Source organism: Gadus macrocephalus, chromosome 1, assembly GCF_031168955.1.
Source record: "Gadus macrocephalus chromosome 1, ASM3116895v1".
In the NCBI taxonomy this organism is placed as follows: Eukaryota; Metazoa; Chordata; class Actinopteri; order Gadiformes; family Gadidae; genus Gadus; species Gadus macrocephalus.
In genome coordinates, this window is record NC_082382.1 from 24992924 (window position 1) to 25008570 (window position 15647).

General features: G+C 47.3%; 1 non-coding gene across 1 annotated transcript; it reads left to right on the forward strand.

The window, feature by feature from the left end:
* Window positions 1–11345: 11345 nt before the first annotated feature.
* Window positions 11346–11418, forward strand: trnar-ucg (transfer RNA arginine (anticodon UCG)). Its single transcript has one exon. It is a non-coding gene; the product is annotated as a tRNA-Arg (tRNA).
* Window positions 11419–15647: the final 4229 nt, after the last annotated feature.

Below are 15647 nucleotides of genomic sequence, written 5' to 3' on the forward strand. Positions count from 1 at the left end.
TGTGTTTGTGTGTCTTTGTGTGGCTGTGTGTTTGTGTGTATATGCATGGCTGTGTCTGTGTGTGTGAATTGGTGCACACGTGCATGTGTGTGGGTTTTTTGCACGTGTGTGATTGTGTGCATTTGTGTATCTGCGCGTTTGTGGTTATGTAGTGTGTGTGTGGGTTTGCCCCTCTCATGTACATGAATGCCCATCTTGCGCTAATGTATATATGCATGTGCTCCATGTATCTATTTATGAGTTTGTGAGTACACTTTGGACTATTTTCCATCATGCACTTTGAGACCTTTTCCCCTCGCTCTCTTTCACAAGGTTAAATCAACTGAGCTCGAAACAACTTTAATCCCATTTATAATTATACAACATGTGTCTTAATGAATATGTGAACAAACCACCGCGAAACAGTAATATTAAAACCGCCCTCCTCCCCATTGTGCGCCTGTAAACGCACACAACGAATCAGGGAAAACAATCCACGAAAGGAGATCGACTAAAAACATGTTGATGAACATTATCTTCAACGTGTGTGTGTGTGTGCGTGTGTATGGTGTGCGTGTGTAATGTGTATGCGCTTGTGGTGTGTGTGCACGTTTCTGTAAGTGCATCCGCGTGTGCGTGCACGTGTGCAAGTGTGTGCACGTGTGCATGCGTGCGTGCGTGTATGCGTGCGTGTGCATATACGTGTGCGCGTGTGTGCGTGCGTGCGTGCGTGTATGCGTGCGTGTGCATATACGTGTGCATGTGTGTGCGCGTGTGTGTGCACGTGCGTGTGAGCGTGAGGCTGACTCCAGCCCCACGCCAGTCTTTCCGAGCGCCGCCCACGCCCGGGCGGATTGTTCTGAATCAGCTGACGCTGCGTTTGACGAGGCGCTTCCTCCGATGGAACGAAAACAACCGCTCTGATCGAGGCCATCTTTATGCCCCCCAAAGAAAAAAAAAACGGAGCGAGGAAAGTAGGTTAAACCACGACGGGGAGTGAGTCTAAGCAATGTTTACCTTCACACCAGCCAGCCCGGTCCTTCATACAGATTGGATCCATCCGGTCAGAGAGCAGCCCGCTGTTTGTAACGGACACTCCTTATAGGGTGAGGGGTGAGGGGGGGGGGGGGGGGGACGCATGCGAGGACGCAGGAAATGGTATTACAAGACGGCGTAATCAAGCGATGTCCGTCCCTTCATTAAGAGCCTGCGTGGAGTCGCAAAGCTGGGGACCCACTTGGGGAAACACGGGACAACGGGCGCGCCTCTCCAATTACACTTTGCCCCGAACATCCCCAACCCCACCCCGCCTCCCTCCTCCACCCAAATTATTCCTGGCATGTCGGGGATCATAATTATTCATTACACAGTTGGAAATATCCCCAACCTGCTCTTCATCCACAGGCCTCCTGAGAGAGAGAGGCAGAGCGAGAGAGAGAGAGAGAGAGTCAGAGTGAGAGTGAGAGTGATAGAATGAGAGACAGAGAGACAGAGAGACAGAGAGACAGAGAGACAGAGTGAGAGAGTCAGAGTGAGAGAGAGACTGAGTCATAGTGAGAGAGAGACTGAGTCAGAGTGAGAGTGATAGAAAGAGAGACAGAGAGACAGAGAGAGAGAGAGAGAGAGAGAGAGAGAGAGAGAGAGAGAGAGAGAGAGAGAGAGAGAGAGACAGAGAGACAGAGAGACAGAGAGAGAGAGAGAGTGCGAGAGAGAGAGTGTGAGAGTGATAGAAAGAGAGACAGAGAGACAGAGACAGAGAGACAGAGAGAGAGAGAGAGAGAGAGAGGTAGAGAGTGCGAGAGAGAGAGTGTGAGAGAGAGAGTGCGACGGAGTGAGTGAGAGAAAAGAGACACAGACACAGAGACAGAGACATAATGAAATAGGGCAGATAAGCCTTGTTGGGCTGTGGTATGCTGTGGTCGAGAACAGTTGAGGTTTCCGTTTAAGAGAACTCTGCACAAGAAGCGACACTCGGTCAATTCTCTTTTGCACTGGAACTCATATCCTATTCTTCTGTGAGAGCAAAAATGATGTTTCATAAATGTTACTTTGGCAGAAAAAAGCCCCCTCCTTTGAACTTTCTGCCCAACTTGACTTGTTGTTTGTCATCATGACCTCAAATCTTGATTTGGACAAATTGTGCTGCATTGCACCCTCAATGCATATTTTACTTTAACCTCAGAGGTTGATCCAGTTTAAGGTGGCCCTAAAGGTTTCGTGTCGTGTGTTGAATTATCGAACTGAAATGCAACCTATTTAGATGCAGACTGCAGGACTTCACAAGTGTGTTTGTAAGAAAATGTAAAGTTCTCAAATGTGTGAGACACATTTGGTAATAGATTGACTGAATATGGCAACAAAACGTAAATTGTGGCTTGTATCGAATACTTTCAATCCTTTTTTCAGAATGTGCAGAAAAACATGTTTCTATTGTTATCACATCCTCATCCCCCACCAAACCTTTCTGGAGGTTGGTTCAAACAAACACAGGAAGTTATCAAACCCGTTTTTCTCTACAAATAGAGTAGCTTCCGGACGACAATAATCCAGAAAACAATACAATCTTTGCAGGGGAAATCATTCCTCCTTTTGGCTTTATTACCAAACCTCCTAAACGAAAACATTCAGCTTAACATACTTTGCTTCGTGACTCGCCAAGAGCTAGGTTCAGCGTTAACAAACGGCACCCAGAGTACAACTTTAGATATGTTCACACATTCTCATAAAATGGGACTTTATGGGAATAGCATCAGAAAATAACATTACCATAAGCTTGGTGCAATGCATGCATAATAGATTGTTGTTTTCGCTCTGCCTATGGTAGGAGCTGGATTCGCTTCAAAGTACACCAAATTTGCATGATTCAATGTGAGGGATTCTGGGATTAGAAGCAGCTTCCTGCCGTCCACCATTCAGCTATAGAAAGGTATGGCGCAGCCTGCAGATGGCGGAGGGGAGACTGCATCTCTGTATAACGGGGAAGTCGGAGGAACGCAGAAACGGTGACATGAAAGGTGAACCATTTCTTCGCTACCTCTACACAAATGTATTCGTGACCCCAAAGGCAAACATCCCTTTAATGCACTCCAGGAACGAGACGCCACAATCCTGTTTCTGTGTGTGTGTGCGTGTGCGTGTGCGTGTGCGTGTGCGTGTGCGTGTGCGTGTGCGTGTGTGTGTGTGTGTGTGTGTGTCAAACGAGAATGCTGAAGTAAAAATCTGAAAAATAAAATGTTCTGAATAGTTCATTTCTGGAAATGATGTTGGACCAATTAAAACCAGTACACAAATTGTTCTCCATTTTTGAACAAATCAGTAGAACACCGATAGACGGTGTCATCTATTGGGCCCCGTGTCCCTCCTCCTCCAGCGACAGAGCAGACAGCAAACCCTGTGAAACACCGTCGATCGCTGCTCACACCCGACACACAAGCTGCTTCTACCCAGCCAGAACAATACGACGCTCAAAGCGCTAACACTCCAAGCTGTGAGATTGATGATAAAGCAAAGGGCGCGCAAAGGACTCGCTCGGCTAAAAACGTTGTGACTCATTTTTATTTTGGTCATTTTTATTCCTTTTTTCAGCCGCGCTCTCGTCAGCGGGCTGATTACAGCGTCTCGCCGTCCGAGTGAAAGTGAACTGAAGGCAGACATCTCAGCGATGGCGTCTTCACAAAAGCGTGCGTGTGTGTGTGTCTGTGTGTGTGTGTTTGTGTGTCTGGGTGCATGTGTGTGTGTGTGTGTGTGTGTGTGTGTGAGAGTGTGTGTGTGTGTCTGATTGCGTGTGTGTGTGTGTCTGAGTGTGTGTGTGTCTTTGTGTGTGTGTGTGTGTCTTTGTGTGTGTGTGTCTATGTGTGTCTGTGTCTGAGTGCGCATGTGTCAGTGTGTGTCTGTGTGTGTGTCTTTGTGTCTGTGTGTGCGCGTGCGTTTGTGTGTCAGAGTGCGTGTGCGTGCTATCATGCAAATGACCCGCCCCTCGGTGATGAGCTGTCACTCTTCCTATTGGATAACCAGATTATAATTTAGATTGGTTTGTCCGTCTGCTGGGAGCACACCCAGGCCTCCACCATGACTACAAGGACACAGACTGATGTTTAGATACTTTTGGTCCTTTTCTTCCAGACGCACAATGGTGGACAAATGTCTCTCGGAGACTCATTTAAAACCAGGTTTGGTTCTCACCGTCCCCGACGTGGCTACGCCTTCGGTTTGGATTCATTCGGGAGGTTTTCTAAATCAAAAACACTAACAAATGCGCCCGGTGTGAAATGACATGGCAGAAAATGGCCGCTCCGTGCGATATTGTATCATAGAGCGGCCGTTAGGAGGGCTTTGATAGTGAGACTGACGCGTTACCAAAGGAAAGGGCGACCTGCAGCCGACAGGAGCAAGGCTGAATATGTTCAGACGTGTCACAAAGCAAGAGACTCTGCAACAGGCTCCGAGATCCTGTTCATAAAAATAAAAAAGGTTTTAAAATAAGGTATTAAAATGTGCAAGCTCCCCTCCTGAAATGGCACAAATTCAGCGTTAAGAACCAAGTAGTACATTGGTTGGATTGGCATGGTTAGGGTTGTTTAGGGTATTAAAAGGGTTTAGGGTATTTGACCTCCCGGTTCCCTCGGTCAAATGTCTATGGAAAATATATATATAGATATTTTTTAAATGAACGAACATATCAAACTCTGGAGGTGGCGAAGAAGTAAAAGCTGCGTCACAAAAAACCCATGTTATTTCCCATAGACATTTGACCGAGGGAACCAGATTTTTGGAGGCGGGACTTATTCTTCACAGGTCTATGATGAGGGACCCTCCCCACCAAGCCCACTCACCATCTCTCTAACTTGACCTCTCTCCTCCTCGCTATTCTTCATTCTCTCAAGCCTCAACTTTAATGAACATCGCCCCCCCTCCCCCCCGCCCCCCCCAACAAGGTGGGAAAACGTACAGTTTTGATTGGAGCATCAACACCATTTTCTTTCCACTTAATTCAGTTCTAACTAAAGTAAGTGTGACAAGAAGTTTTGACAAAGGAAAGAATAATGCCCCCCCTTCTGCTCCCCAGGGCTGTGGACTAATGAAGTCCCGGGCTGGTGGTGTAGTATGAAACGCCGCTACAGTAATTGAATGTATTCTAATGAGTGGCGCTGGCCTGTTCCGCCGTTGCCGAGCCAACACGGAGCTGTTGCTGAATCCTCAACGATTACACTCCCTATGAATCGTTATAACTAATGAAGTGCAGGCAATTAAAGAGAAAGCCTGATCAAATTGAGCCCGGACTGTCAGTCAAACGGGGCTGACAAGTAATTGAAAATGGCCGCTTGCTCTGGCGCTCTGTAATGTGAATCCGTTTAAAAGAAGAAATGACCCCCCCCCCCCCCCAGATCAGTTTCCACCAGATGACGGTAAACTAGATGATACTTAATCAAGTAATTGACACAACAAAGACCTTTTCTAATACTTGCGTTGGGGGGGGGAAAAAGAAAAAGAAAAAGGCTGTTCTTAACATGATTAATGCTCAATTATTCATCAGGTTGACTTTCAGCTTCTTAAATAGCGGCGAGCGATTCAGCTGTCGCCGGGTGAATGTTGATGAGGACGGGCCGAAGGCCAGAGGTGACGTAGCTGCTCCACCCTGTTTGATCGCTGTCTCCATCAGGCCTCCTCCTTTAGGGGCGATGCCACCAGACCCTCTCTACCCCTGACTCCACCCGAACGCACAGGGCTGCTCCACCCAGGACCCCGAAAGAAGGTGTGGTTAGACCCCCCCTGACGGAGGTCAGACACCCCACCCGGCCCTCCTGCCCCACCTCGGGATCAGCAGACATTCAGGAAGCTCATTACTCCTGGATGACAGTTCGGGAAACCTTTGTTGTGATTTATCTGTATGAGAAAAATAACGAATAATAACAAATAACAGGTGTTCTTCTTCTCGTACAATGACTCAATTTGTTGGGTGTTTACAGATGATCTTTTTGGACTCTGCGCCTTCCACTGGGGCCCGGTGGCACCCAATGTTTTATTTATTGTGAAGGCAGCGAGGGGGTGGGATAGGGTGTCACACCAGGAGGATAATATGCATGTTCTTATTGGACGCTGACAAGCACACAGGATCAGGAACCTAAACGCTCCCAATCCCTTTAATCGCACAGCAGAGAGAGAGAGAGAGAGAGAGAGACAGACAGAGGAAAAGGGGGAGAGAGAGAGAGAGAGAGAGAGAGAGAGAGAGAGAGACAGACAGACAGAGGAAAAGGGAGAGAGAGAGAGAGAGAGAGAGAGAGAGAGAGAGAGAGAGAGAGAGAGAGAGAGAGAGAGAGAGAGAGAAAAAAAGATAGAGACAGAGAGAGGGAGAGATAGAGAGAGGGAGACAGAGGGGGACCGAGATAGAGGGAGAGAGAGAGAAAATAAAAGAGAAAAGACAGAAAAAATTAGAGAGAGAGAGAAGAGAAGCGAGGAGAGAGAGAAAGAGAGACAGCAACTGAGAGGGTGAGGGACAGAGAGAGAGACAGGTTGAGGGAGAGAGAGAGAGTAAGAGAGAGAGGGGGAGTGAGATAAGCAGAGAAACGGAGACGGCAACACACACAAACACACAAGGAAATAGGGAGGGATAGAGACAGCGAGTGAGAGAGCGAGTGAGAGAGAGAGAGAGAGAGAGAAGGGCCCATGGCATGGCAGCTACAGGTCATTATTGCCTCGTAGATGAACTAAGTGACAATAATTGAGTTAAGAGGGGAAACAAATGATGTCATGGGAGCGTGATGCGGAAGGATCTCAACTGATTTATTTTCCAAAACAATACATGCCACAGCGAATCAGGTCGATTGGCCGCTGGGGGAGTGGACCAATCAAACGGCAGGGGGGCGGGGCTTACACACTCTGTAAAGGCTGACTGTGTACGAGTGACACAGAAAATGTTGAACATTAAAATGATAACATCGACTTACCACAAAACATTTTTTGATCCAAAAGCAATTCAATCTGAAGCCAGGGGCCAATAAATAAAAGGGAAGTTCATTAATCAAGAGCCAATTCAATTACTTTTTGTCATGTCGTATGTTACTCGATATATTAATTCGACCACTTGCGTTAAATAAAACCAACCATATTTCTATGGTTTTCAAGCACAGCAGACAACAGTGTAAGTCATTTTAGTTATGATGGTGAGCATAGTTTCACCCATGCATACGTAAACTAAAGCACGCCTCATGCATTTTGTATGGATCCATTCCATTTATTCTGCAGCCTAATGTGTCTTTCCTGCCTACTGTGGGTTTGTCCCTTTCTCTTATGATTGTGTTCTCCTACAGGGTTACCTCTCTCTGGTTTCATAAAGTTTGATATAATGAAATTATATCAGCTTTAGAGTCTAACTGATATTTAAATCACTTGCAGAAACCAGTCTCATCGATCCACACTATTGTGATTCTAACCCTTTCTACGTGTTATTTCTGTCTTGCAGTAACGTGTCTTTTGGGAAAGACAACACAGATCTCAAGAGCTCTTGTCAAACTCTAGATCCATTTTGGAAGAAAATACTTGATTATTTTCTCTGGTATATGCTAGATTTGCCGACTTTAACATTTTCGGATAATTGTACGCCAGGCATGGATTTAATCTGTATGAAAGATGAGCACATTTTACTTTACTTTAACTCTACATACTCTACTTAGTACTACTAAGTGGTTGAGACAATATTATGCCCATAAATCCGACATATCTCGATTGAAAGACGATATCCGAACTTAAGACGTGATATTTCTTTCAACGAAGGTTTCCTCAAGGTTCCATCGAGATTATTAGTGATTTTATACGCAATTCGGGTACTTACATTTTTAATGAGCTATAGAGATTGCTCTTTTGGAAAAAGAGCTCTATAAATGCGGTTCATTAATTTGTTTTTATTGCTTCTCTTTTATCATCGCCGTTATAACATACACACCGCCTCACTCAGACACACATGATGAAGATACTCTTAGTTCCACGTTCATGCGGTCGCAGTCTGGGTCGCGGCGGCGGTGAGCTTACAAGAGGAAGGAGAAGAGGAAGAGGTAGAGAAAAATCATTTGAAAAAATAATATAATAAATCCGGCGTGCGGCATAAAGGAAAAAAAGCTTTGAAGGACGCGGTTGTGGTGGAGAAGTTGTTGACATTCAACTGTTGAAAACTCGGGTCTTTTTTCCGACGCGGAAAAAAAAGAGAGAAATGATTTAAGTGACAAAGGTCCAGGCGCCGACCGTCCATTGTCCAGCGAGCGACTCCACAGAAGAGGGACTAATTGCGCGAAGGAGGAAAAGTGGCCACAATTATTTCCCCATAATGGCACAGATGCATCCATAAAAAAAAAGAAAAGACAGTAACTTCAGATGAAGTTTACTTGACTATGCCTGAGTGGAGTGTCTTTGAATGTGCAAGTGTTTGTTTTTCTCTGCTTCTGCAGAATGTCTTCCAATGCGTCGCCTATGGGCGCGCTTGCACTTATATAATGCCCCTCGCTGAATGTATAGTCGGCAGCCTTAAGTAGTTCTTACGGAGTACAACAGTAGGAAAGTTCTCCTGGGTCCTGCATGCTGCGTGCCGTTCACCCCGACGTGACTCATTCCAAACAGCAGTACTCAGAGTTACGCTACACGATGACTATACCTTCAGCGTCTGGATGTCTCAGGACGTTCTGCAAGAGGGTAACTCTCAACCATTTGCGACGAAGCAGAAATGGTTGGCCGCTATGAATTTGCCGACCATGTGGATTGAAAGATCAGATCCGTTTCATTATCCATACGTGAAGAACGTGTCAAGGCCCCTTGATCCGACTTTCTTTCTCACGATGGAGATCGCGCCGATTTTCGCACGGCAACGTTTTGACCCAGAACCCCCTAGCCCCGACGCCGGAGGGTCTAGAGGTTAGGGGGGTTTACCCGCAACGGGGTCCCTCACTCGTTCTTCAGCCTACTTGGGGCCTTGAGAAGCGAGAGACGCCGACGCTGACCCACATCCGGGGGCCGCCCGGAACGCCCCCGCTAAAGCCGTAACGCAACGGAAAGTTTCTGCGTTTGGGGTAAGTCTGTAGGCGGTGTGCAAGATGGCGCCTGTAGCAGAGCGATGACTCACGGAGCCAGGTATGACTCAGGGAGGTTCGACGACGGAGGCAGAGGGGGGGACGTTCTGCGGCACCGGTTCTTAATATACATCCACGTACCGGACACACGCACGCACACGCGCTGTGTTTCAGGGCTGCTCCCTTCCTCCACTCTCTGATTGCAGATCAGGTAAGACTGCAGACATAGAGGGTTTGAACCCACAGCCTTTGACTAGGACTCAAAGACCTGCAACGTATTCTCACCAAAGGAAGGTTACCCCCGACGATTGATCGAGAGTCTACAAAGGTCAGCGAGAATCAGTCAATCAGTTGATTTTGGACTCGGGCAGACATGAATTCAGAGGACGGTTTTTCCAATTGCTGCTGCAAGACTTGTTGCTTATCTGACCGAGGCTCGATGTGAACGACGGTTGCCGGGGGAGACGCTAGGGAGGAGCTTGTCAAAGAGGCACTCATGCCGCAGCGAGAGAGAGGCGTCCAGCTAAGGAGGCTAGCTAACAGGGTTACGAAGCTAACGGTGCATCATGAAACTTGGCTCTAGCCCCCAGGCTTAAATCATAAGCTGGATATTTAGTATGATGATGTGCTGAGAGTTGAGATTAAACAGCCGACATAATTATGCCGTGTTTAACATGTGACCAAAGAGGGAGTGATCCGACTGGCTGTAGGTTCAGAAATAGATAAAAAGCCACGGTGACATTATTGCAACGCAGGGGCGGTTCTGGGGGGGGCAGCAGGGGCCAGTGTAAAACTGAGCTCGTGCCCCCCCAGTGGCCCCCCCTCCAAACGTTTCTTTTTTCTTTTCACCTCCGTCCGGACCGGGGGTCGATAGCTTGCGATGGTGCGGCAGTGACGCACACGGTGGAACTTGAGATTTATAATATATCATACTGACTTTGTTGCTGTTGGGGATGTATGATACTGAGTGGTTTGATGTCAGTGAAGGAAACCCAAAATGTTGTAGTATTGAGAATTGCCTTAACCAACATTTCAAATGTATAATATTGCTGTAACTGAAGTAAACACTTAATACTATGCTACTGCAATAAACGCTGTAACGGGGAGTACTAAACTAAATATTTTGAATCCCGGGTTCAATGTGCCCCCCCAGTGTGGCCCCCCCATGAAAAGTGGGCTAGAACTGCCCCTCTTGCAATTCAATTCAATTCAATTTTATTTGTATAGCCCTTAATCACCATTACAGTCTCAAAGGGCTTAACAGGCCAAATATTTGTGACACCCCCCTTTACCCATGCCCCCACACGGGCAAGAAAAAACTCCCTTGAATCAGCAAGGAAGAAATCTTGAGAAGAAACGCAGTGTAGGGGATCCCTTCTTCCAGGGATGGTCAGGAGTGGCAATGGTTACCTAACGTAAAACCATTAGCATTTAAAATAGCCTGGCCCTAGCATCTTATGTTTTCATTACAAGGCAATGCATTCTGGGTATTAAAAAAAAGTGTGATGTACTGATGTTCTGATTACTTGTTATGGTAAGCGCTTTCTATTGTTCCCCAGAACCCAATTATAGAACAAAGCCGTGCTTATTGAAAGGCGGTTCAGCTCAGGAAAATGTATGGCCAAAAGGAAACACACACACACACACACACACACACACACACACACACACACACACACACACACACACACACACACACACACACACACACACACACACACACACACACACACACACACACACACACACACACACACGCATGTAGGTGAGAACAACTGGCAACAGACAGACACACACACACACACACACACACACACAAGCATGTAGGCGAGAAAAAGTGCCAACACACAGACACACAGACACACACACACACACACACACACACACACACACACACACACACATACTTTGAATAACATTGTGGGTTTGATTTGTGTGTTTGCACTTTTTTGAAATACCTTTGGGAAAATCTGCTTCTGGGTCACAGCAGGGAGGAAGGCTGGGAGGAATAAGGTTCTGCATTTGACTTGCAGATCCATTGTTTACATACACTGTGCGTCCAGGCCTACCTACAGACCCAGTGGATCCTGTTAATAACGCCTCTCCCTGTGAAGTTCATAATCTTACGGTAATAACTGCGAAATTGTTCCATTTGTAATTTTGAACAAGTAAATACATAAAAAAAATCCTCCAGTAAATCGAAAAAATAAAACGAATGTTTTTTCAGCAACCAAGCGTATGTCCTCTAATACACCCAAGATCTAGATTGAAGTGAGTAACAATTAGCTGGTAGGATGGTACAACCGTAGGAATGACCGCGTGGCCTAATGGATAAGGCGTCTGACTTCGAATCAGAAGATTGAGGGTTCGAGTCCCTTCGTGGTCGCATTTTTTTTTTTTTTTTTTTTTTCGTGCGATCAATTAAGGATCTCTCTCTATCTACAGACCGTGTCTACAGAGAACCTTGGCACTCTCTATTGAGCCCCATTTTATCAAACTTGGTTGCAGTTCCATTATAATTCCACTGGGGGGATCGCCTGAGTGCCGATTGAATGGGGGTCTATGGGGCTAGAGGGCTATGTATCTCTTTCACCTGCTTGTCGTTGAACAGAGTTTCTGTACTGGGGGGGGGGGGGGGGGCGCAGAAGAGGCGCAGGGGCGTAGTCAGGCCTGGCTTCCTGTTTCGCCCCAGAGCGACGCCACCACAGAAAACTAATTTTCACGAGTGGACGAGGCCTTCAGAAGGAGGTTTTATCGAGTGTTCTTCTACAGCGGCCGGTCTACTTGATTTGAAACCTTTACAGGCTCTTTCTTTTTACAGTTTACATCGCTGGCCGTGTTTGCGTAGGCCAATCACTTGTGACAGATCCCCGCCTCCACCCATGGGATTGGTCGTAACAAATCCGCGGTGAAAGACAGGGACACGCCCCCATCATCCAGCGCTAGACTGACGTCAGACCTCAGACATTAATCTCCAATCGGATTGGTGGGAGCCAGGTTTTTTTCCTCTCAGCCAAAAGGTTGTGGGTTCGAAACCCCAAACGACCCCAGTTCTACCGTGCTTGTTAATTACACCTGAAGTGTAATTAACAGCAGAGGCCGCCCACGCCGGTTTCTACTGACGTTCCCCGCGTGGCGAACACACAAACACACGGGCGTACGCGGTGTCAACGGCGTGTCCTGGCCGCGGGCCGATCCACTTTGTATATTCAGGTCAGTGGCTTCATCAAACGTAATGGGAGAGCGGTGAATTATGAATGAAGAGCCACTCAGAGCAGCAGGCAGAGAGAGGAGACGGCCCCCAAAGAAAGAGAAAGGATGGAGGATTATCTGTCCCTGTAACTGAGGTGGATCAACGGGATCACCAGAGGGGGGGGGGGGGGGGGGGCGCGTGCGTGCGTGCGTGCGTGTCGGATTAAAAAAAAACACAAATGACGAGAAAAATGTGCACGCTAAAATCAAGAATCAAATCCATTGGATTGGGTTGTAACAACGGCAAAACACCTCAAAAAATGATGGTATACTATAGACATCACATAATAGAAGGGGGGCTTTGAAGATCCATATAGAAACGATGGATGGATGACTGGTGTCGGATGATTGGACAGCAACTGTAGATTTTGAACATTTCGTAGGTTTGGCTCTAACTAGGTGGAAGCTGCCTGTGATTTGTGTGATCAAGGCATCATTTTTCTCTAGTTGTGTTTGACCGAGCACAATTGAACCAGGTTCAGTTGGAGGCGACAGCACACAACACTGACATGGTGTGTGCGTTCACAGAGCCCGGTAAAATACTTATTACACGAGGAGACGCTGAGTTCTGCTGCTGTAGCTTTAATGAAAACAAGCGAGCGGCTCGGCTGAGAGCTGTGATGGAATATGACAGAGTGGTTTCATAAACACGCCATTATCAGCAGTGCATTTCACTGGCGGAAGGAATATGACCAATTTGTATGCGGGTCCAGCAAACAATGCTTTAGAAGAAGTGTATTGGGAGGTGTAGTGGGAGGACCAATGGAACTCAGGGTTTACACACTAAAACCCACAAGTCTTGTGCGTTTGGGCCGACCGTCCAAACGGATCCAGCGTTTTGGCACTTTTCTGAGGCCAGGTCCCAGAGTAGATAACTTAATAACGGACCTATGCGGTTTTGTGTTAGGATTCGTGTGAACACCTGAAATGCTAACTAATAAATACTTAAAAAATGTAAAAAAAAATAATGAAATATAATAATAATTCATCGCAACCCTAACGACACCAGCTGGGAGACGTTAGGGTTGCGTTGATTATTATTATTATTTTTATTTTCGTAGCTTTATACACAGGCTCTTGGTAAATTGAATTACTACCTTTACATTAAAAAGTATCTCTGCTCAATCTAAAAGGTTGAACAACTGCTATCTCCTCCTCGACTGAATGTTTGTATACAGCGCGCAGGCTGGACGCTTGCAGGCTTGATGCGCTCCACTTTTTTTTGTGGCGAACCAGCGCCTTGAATATGTATCACAGCGTTTCTACCGCTCGATGCGTTTCCGTAATGAGTCCGTCTTTACAGATATATTCCTGAAACCATCAACTGAAAGCGGAGGGGAAAAGATCGTTTTGGCCCGTGGTGACGGGGCCTAAGGCTATGTGGCTTTGTGACGGCCATCCTGAGGATTGTTATTAAGCCTCTCCTTTGACTGCTCAGAATTAAAAGTCTCTTTGAGTTGAAGCCATTTAGTGAAGTATTCACTGATGTGGATTGAGCCCTTTGAGCCAGTAGGCCTACCTGTGATTAAGGGTTATACAAATTGAATTGAATTAATTGGACGTATACTTTTGATTGATGGTTTGGTTTTGATTGTTGGATATAATCGCTTGAATGTTAAATGCTCCTATACGTTGACCTATACATTGGCTATCTTCTCCAAACGCACAACCCCCCACCTTTTCTCCTCCCTTCTGACATCACTTCCTGTGCATGGATTATATGAATATAAGTACATCTGTAGTGATCAGCGGGCCCTAACGATGCAAACCATAACCACAGAACGGCAGAAAGGTTCTGAGGTCTTCACGTCATGCCGAGCATGATGTGAAGACACCGGGAACCATCGTATCGGCACTTTCCGACGCAGTGTCGATAACACTTCAGGAAAATCCTACAGATTAACCCTCACAACGCAAAGCATTCACATGCTGTCACGAATTGCATTCGTCCTTGGAAGAGCACGGTGATGAAGATGACGGGAACGGCGTGTAGGAGAAGGAACTGCATGTGGTTGATGTTTATTAGGATTCTTTTAGGTAAAGAAAATAACATCTACCAATAAATGTGTCTGTGCGTATAAACTATAAATAAATATTCATGTAGAATTAGCACTCAAAAACAAAAACCTTCATATATTTTTCTCTTTAACAAAGCGTTTAAACCACAATGTCAAGGCTGCTCAGAAGAACAGCCTGGACGTCTCAGGCCACGGCGCTCCCTCTCCCCTCGTCAGATAAGCGTCTCTGGTCCGCCCTGGTGGTCCGCCAGCTCCTCAGACGCTGTCAGACGCCGTTTGAAGGATCTCATCCCTCCCCCCCCCCCTGCTCTCCTCATCCTGGGAGACGAGCCGGAGAGAGAGGAGAGCTGGAGCAGGGAACCAGGAGATGAAGGGCCCTCCTGAAGGAGGAGGGGGAGGGGGAGGAGGGAGGAGGAGGAGGAGGAAGAGGGGGAGGAGGATAAGGAGGAGGAAGAGGAGGATGTTGAGGAGGAGGATGGGGAGGGGGAGGAGGATGTTGAGGAGGAGGATGGGGAGAGGAGGAAGAGGCCGAGGGGGAGGCAGAGGAGGAGGGAAAAGAGGGAGGAAGAGGAGGATAGAAGGGGAGGAGGTGGAGGAAGAGAATAAAGAAAGAAGGAGAGAGGAAAAGGATGAGGAAGAGGGGGGGAGAAGGAGGTGGAGGGGGGGGGGGGGGGGGGGGGGGGGCTAGGAGGAGGCGGAGGAGGAGGGGCTGCATCTCATCCTGACGAGATCCAGATCCCCCGCCCCAGCAGCCACGGCCTCCATCACCTCCACCTCCACCTCCACCTGCCTGGCGGGGGCGACGTGGAGGGAGGTGGAGGGGGAGATGAAGGGGGAAACCATAAAAGAAGAAGCAGAGGAGGAGATGGAGAAGGGGGAGAGGTGTAAAGACGGATGGAGTCTTCCTCGGAGAAGACGAGGAGGATTCTGATGAAGGTGGCGCCGGTAGGGTGGGGGAGGGCGAAGAGAGGGGAGGAATAAAAGACATGGAGATGGAAGGGGGGAGGCAGAGAGGTGTGTGTGGGTGTGTGGGGGATGGGGTTGGGGGGGGGGTTGTGCATAGAGGGTAGGAGAAGGAATGAGGTAAGAGGAAGAGGGGCGGAGAGTTGGGGGGGGGGGGGGGGGGGAGTCGGGTCTAACTCTGGCATAAAAGTAATTCAAATGCATTATTCATGGGTCTCTGTGTCAAAATATCATTTACGTGTGCGGTGTTGACTCATGGCTCGTAAAATGAGAAGGACATGAAAAGAGAGCGAAGGGAAGGTAGCAAATAAACAAGTCGGGGGGCTTCCATTCTCATCTCGTGGCCTGAGAATAAAGAAAGAAAGAAAAAACAACTCCTGCA